This window comes from Peromyscus californicus, unplaced genomic scaffold (assembly GCF_007827085.1).
Source record: "Peromyscus californicus insignis strain IS unplaced genomic scaffold, ASM782708v3 Scaffold_4__1_contigs__length_199733344, whole genome shotgun sequence".
NCBI classification, from domain to species: Eukaryota; Metazoa; Chordata; class Mammalia; order Rodentia; family Cricetidae; genus Peromyscus; species Peromyscus californicus.
In genome coordinates, this window is record NW_026294562.1 from 24255948 (window position 1) to 24261947 (window position 6000).

Below are 6000 nucleotides of genomic sequence, written 5' to 3' on the forward strand. Positions count from 1 at the left end.
CACATAATTCCATTATTAGAGAAAAGTTTAAGGCCTCGAGAGATGGCTCACGGTGAAGAGCACTGGTTGCTCTACCAGAGGTCCTGAGTTCAATTTCCAGCAACCATATGGTGGCTCACAACCATCTATAGTGGGATCTGATGCCCTCTTCTGGCACAAAGGCATACATGCAGATGGAGCACTCATACATAAAATAAATAAACAAATCTTTAAAAAAAAAATTAAGTATGTTTTCGAAAAGACTTGGGTATGGGAGCTAGTGAGATGGTTCAGTATTTGATCCTCAGGATCCACACAGTGGAAGAGTACTGACCCTATAAGTTTGTCCACGCACAAAATAAATAAATGTGATTTTTTTTTTAAAAAAAAGGCATACACATATCTTTTGAGTTGTAAATCTTATAAAATTTAAATATAGATCAAATACTTCTGATGAAAACTTTATGTCCAAATTGAGATCTGATACACATATCAGATTTTAAAGACTTAGTATAAAAAAAATATAAAAGATTGTACTGATTCTTGTTTATCTCCTTACATATTGAAAACCATAATATTCTGGATTGACTAGCTAAAATGAAACGTTGAAATCAATCGTAACTATTGTGTGTATTGTTTAGTGTGACTACTGGGAAGTCCACAATGGTGACTATGACCCCGGTTACATTCCTACAGGACAGCACTGGATGCACAGGAGAAAGGTTCTTTATTGCAGGGTGGGTTTCTAGGTTTATTTTTCAGATATTGCTTGGTGATATAGCTCAGTGATAGAGCATCTACCTAACAAGCATAAGGCTTTTGGTTTGATCTCGAGCAGAGAAAGAAAGACAGAGAAAAGGAGGGGGAAGGGAAGAGAGATTCTTTTTGGATTGTTACTCTGTGGTGGGTATGTGTGGGTGTGTGCTCATACATGTGCATGGAGGCCGGAGGTCAACCTCAGGTGCGTTCCTCAGGAGCCATCCACCTTGTATTTTGTTAGAAGGTTTCTTACTGGGACCTTGTCTTAGGGTTTCTGTTGCTGTGAAGAGACACCATGACCACAGCAACTCTTATAAAGGAAAACATTTAATTGAGGTGGCAGCTTACAGTTCAGAGGTTCAGTCTGTTATCATCATGGCAGGGAGCATGGTGATGTGCAGGCAGACACAGTGCTGGCTACTTCTTGATAGAAGGCAACAGGAAATGGTCTCCCTGTCACCACAGGGAGCAAAAGAGACCTCAAAGCAGTCCCCACAGGGACACTTCCTCCAACAAGACCACACCTACTTCAACAAAGCCACACTTCCTAATAGTGCCACTTCCTTTGGGGGTCATTTTCTTTCAAACCTAAACTTTCTGAGTAAGCTAGGCTGGCTGGCCAGGGAGCCCCAGGGATCTGACTCCTCGTTCTTCCCAGAGCAGCATTGAGAGTGCAAGTGCATGTCACCTTGCCTGGTTCTTTGATATGGATTCCGGGGATCAAACTCTGGTCTTCATATGTGCAGAACATACGCTTTACAGATTGAACCACCTCCCAAGTCCCTGATTAATACTTTCTCAGAGAAGGCCATGGTCAGGCCTGTCAGACATGTAGCTTCCCAAAGTATCTTGAATAGTGACAAAAACCAGAGTCAAATGTTCTGAAATACGTTGTCTCCTCCTGACTTCTGTGTAGGCTTGGTCTCTGCCAAGCATGTCTTTAAAGGAATAAAGATGTCAAAATACTATTTACAATTGGTTCACCTTTTTAATGGATTCCACACTCATGGATTCAACCAATTATAGAATAAAAGATATTTGAAGGGAACAAACAAACAAACCTGTATTAAATATGCACAGACTTTCTTCATTGTCACTATTCCCTAAAAATACAGCACAATAACTACTCATACATTATTTACATGTAGTAGATATCATAAGTAATCAGAGGTGACTTACAGGAGGATGTGTATAATTTATAGGCAAATACTGTTTGGTTTCATGTAAGGGACTTGAGGGTGTGTGAATGTATCCATGGTAGAGTATAGAACTAATCTCTCATGCATACTGAAGGAAAACTGCATGAAGTTACTTAAAAATAGTATTCACCACTGTGCAAAGCCCTATAATTAAGCTAGAAAAGAATAGTATTTTCATCCTTTTAGTTGTTAACTGAAATCGTGTCTGTATAAAAATATCATCAACTGGTCTTGAAATGGACCAGGCATGGGTGCCATGCTGTTAGATAATCCATTCCTAAGAAGCTGAGAAACTGGAATTGCAAGCAGATGTTGTAAATCTCTCTTCACTTTCTTCTGCTAAATTCTCTTTAGTGTCTCTACTGTTATTCCTCATCTCTGTATCCCCCGCCCCCAATTTTCTCTCTGTTCCTCTGAACATTTTGCTCTCTGTATCTCTTCTCCCTGGTGCTCCAGGGCAGGCCCAAGGCTACTCACAGGGATTAGTGCAGAGCTCCTGTAAATGACAAACATAGAAAACAAGGAAACAAATGTGAAGTCCCGGCTGAGGAGCAGATGGACAGATGGACAGAAAATAGTCAGTTTGAATCCCAATCAAGCTTTCAATTTTTTGAAATAAAAATTTTTACATGAATCATGCTTGTATGATGTATGCATGTGGGCTGGGGAGAGTGAACCTGTGTGTGTGTGTGTGTGTGTGTGTGTGTGTGTGTGTGTGTGTGTGTGTTTATGGAGGCCAGAGTCTGAATTTGGGTGACTTCTTTGATAACTCTCTACCTTATTTTTGAGATAGGATCTCTTTGAAGCAAGATCTCACTATCTTGGCAAGGCTGGCTGGCCAGTAGATCCCAAGTATCTGCTTGTGTCTGGCCCAGTATGCCCAGTGCTGGGTTACAGTAGTGATTGCTACCTGTATTAATCAGAGTTCTCTAAAGGAACAGGACTGATAGGATAAATATTTATACTCAATGCTGTCTTCTTTTTTTTATAATTTTTTTTTTAAGATTTATTTATTTATTATGTATACAGCATGTATGACTGCAGGCCAGAAGAGGGCACCAGATCTCATTACAGATGGTTGTGAGCCACCATGTGGTTGCTGGGAATTGAACTCAGGACCTCTGGAAGAGCAGTCAGTGCTCTTAACCTTTGAGCCATCTCTCCATTCCCTCAATGCTGTCTTCTGACAGAAAGGCTGAGAACCCAGAACTGTTCAGTCTATGAGATCAGATGTCTCAGCTGTCCTAATCTGGTTCTGGAGTCCTGGGGAATTCCTAGGGTGTTGTGGGACATTTGTACACTGTGTGAAAATATATTGCTGTGATTGGTGTAATAAAAAGCTGAATGGCCAATAGCCATGCAGGAGGTATAGGAGGGACTTCTGGATAGAGAAAGGAAGAGGAGGAGGAATCTAGGCATGCAGGAGATGTGAGTAGAGATGGGGAGGAGGAGGTGCAAAATGGAAGAGAGGTAACTTCACATGATAGAATGTAGACTAATATAAATGGGTTAATTGAAGTTATAAGAGCTAGGGGGATAAGCCTAAACTAATGGCCAAGCTTTCACAATTAATAAGAAATCTCCATGTTGTTATTTGGGAACTGGCTGGCAGTATAGAGAAAGGCATGCTACACTAGGGAGCTGCTGGTCTTCAGTCATTATGGAATCCCAAAGAAGTAGGTTCTAATTCCAGTGGCCGTAATTGTCTGCTTGAACTAGGAAGCTAGTGAGCATCAGGCACAAAGATCCTGTGAGCTTAGGGCTTCTATTGCTGTGAAGAGACAGTATTATAAAAGCATTATAAAAGAAAGCATTTAATTGGTCCTGGCTTATAGTTCAGAGGTTTAGTCCATTCTCATCGTGACAGGAAGATTGGCAGCACACAGGCAGACATGATGCTGGAGAAGGAGCTGAGAGTTCTACATCCGAACAGGCAGGCAGCAGGAAGAGAGATTGACACTGGGCCTGGCTTGGGCATCTGAAACCTCAAAGCGCACCCCCAGTGACACACTGCCTCCAACAAGGCCACACCTACTCCAATAAGGCCACACCTCCTAGTAGTGCCACTCCCTGAGCATATTGGGGCCATTTTCATTCAAGCCACCACACCAGGGGAACAGAAGTGTCATATTAAATTCCTGTGATGTCACAATAAATCACTGCAAACTGAGTACCACTAAACAACAGAAACTCATTCTCTCATAGCCCTGGAGGCTGGAGGTCTAGGACCAAGGTCAAAGTTATGTGTTCTGTCGTCACCCCACCCCACCCCACCCCCACACCCCCACACCCCCACACCCCCACACCCCCACTCCCACCTTTCTTTCTCTACCACTTTTCCTGGTTTTGGTGATTTCTGACGATCCTTCCATTCTTTGACTTGGAGATGTGTCATTAAAACTTTTCCTCTTTTTGCATAGCATCCTCCTGTGTGCTCTACATCCAGATGTCCATCTTATAAAGACACTTATAAGTGTCTTTATAAGTGTCTTATAAATCCAGTTGAACTTCATCTTGACATGATGTCAACTGGAAAGACCCTATTTTACAAATAAGGTGACATAGGTTCCAGGTTGACATAAAGTTGGGAAACATTATTACCCAGTATACACATCTTAATGACATCAAGGGTAGAGTCTATGTGTTCTAGGGTGTGTGGGTGAAAATGAAGCACATTATGATTATGTTCGACTTGACCCTCAGCTCTGCTATTTATGAGCTATAAATTTAGCCAGTTGTTTAATTCTGTTGTGCCTTAATTTTCCCACCTACAAAGTGAAAAGAGAACCTACCTATAGGCTTGTTTTTAGGATCAAAGGAATTGCTGCAAAGGAAGCAGTTGGGGAGCTCATTGAGGATGGTGCCCCTGAGCCAGAGGTGACAGGAGGGACGGCAGAGTTGATGGTGAGGATGCCACATCTGTTGGGGTATAAGACACATGGATTGCCTTTTTGTCAACCTCTTTATATTCATATCTCAGCAGTGCTTTCTCTCTGACTGTGATAGTTCATTTTGATCATCAGCTTGACTGAGTTAGGAAATGAGTAGGAGTGCAGCGGTGGCACATGTCTTTAATCTCAGCCCTTGGGAGGCAGAGGCAGGTGGATCTCTGTGAGTTCGAGGTCAACCTGGTCTACAGAACGAGATCCAGGCTACACAGATAAACCCTGTCTCAAAAAACAAAAACAAAAACAAACAAAAAAAGAACTAGAAGAAGAAGGAAATGAGTAGGAGATTAATAAGGTACAAGGTAAGGTGTGTGTGTTTGTGATGATATTTCTAGAAACAGTCAGGTCATGAAGCCTCTGGTTTAATCAATGGCTGGATCCTTTAAATGAATTCGTATTCTGATGACATTGTTGGGAGGTAGTGAAATGTAGGAAGTAGGACTTGGTTGGAGGAAGTATATCTTGGGGGCCATATTCATCCCAGTCCCTTCTTATATCTCCTTTCTCTCTTTTTCCTTAGTTACACACTCCCACCACCATGATTTTCTGGCCAGTGCATCCTTCCCCAGCTTGTTTATTTGTCAGGAGTTTTGTGACAGTAATGGGAAAAGTAATGAACACACCATCTAATACCCAGAACACCTCCCCGGCCCAACACAGACACACACACACACACACACACACACACACACACACACACACACACACACGCATGCACACACAGGCACACACAGACACAGCGGCAGACACACACACAGACACACAGGCACAGACACACACACAGGCACACACACACACGTGCACTCACACACAGGCACACACAGACACACAGGCACAGACAGACAGACAGACACACAGGCACAGACACACAGACACACACACACACAGGCACACACACACACGTGCACTCACACACAGGCACACACAGACACACAGGCACAGACAGACAGACAGACACACACACACATAGGCACACACAGACACACTGGCACAGACACACAGGCACACATAGGCACACAAGCACAGGCAGACACACACAGAGGCACATACAGACACACACACAAAGGCACACACATTTAATAGCATTTGCAGCACACATGCACACACATGTCACA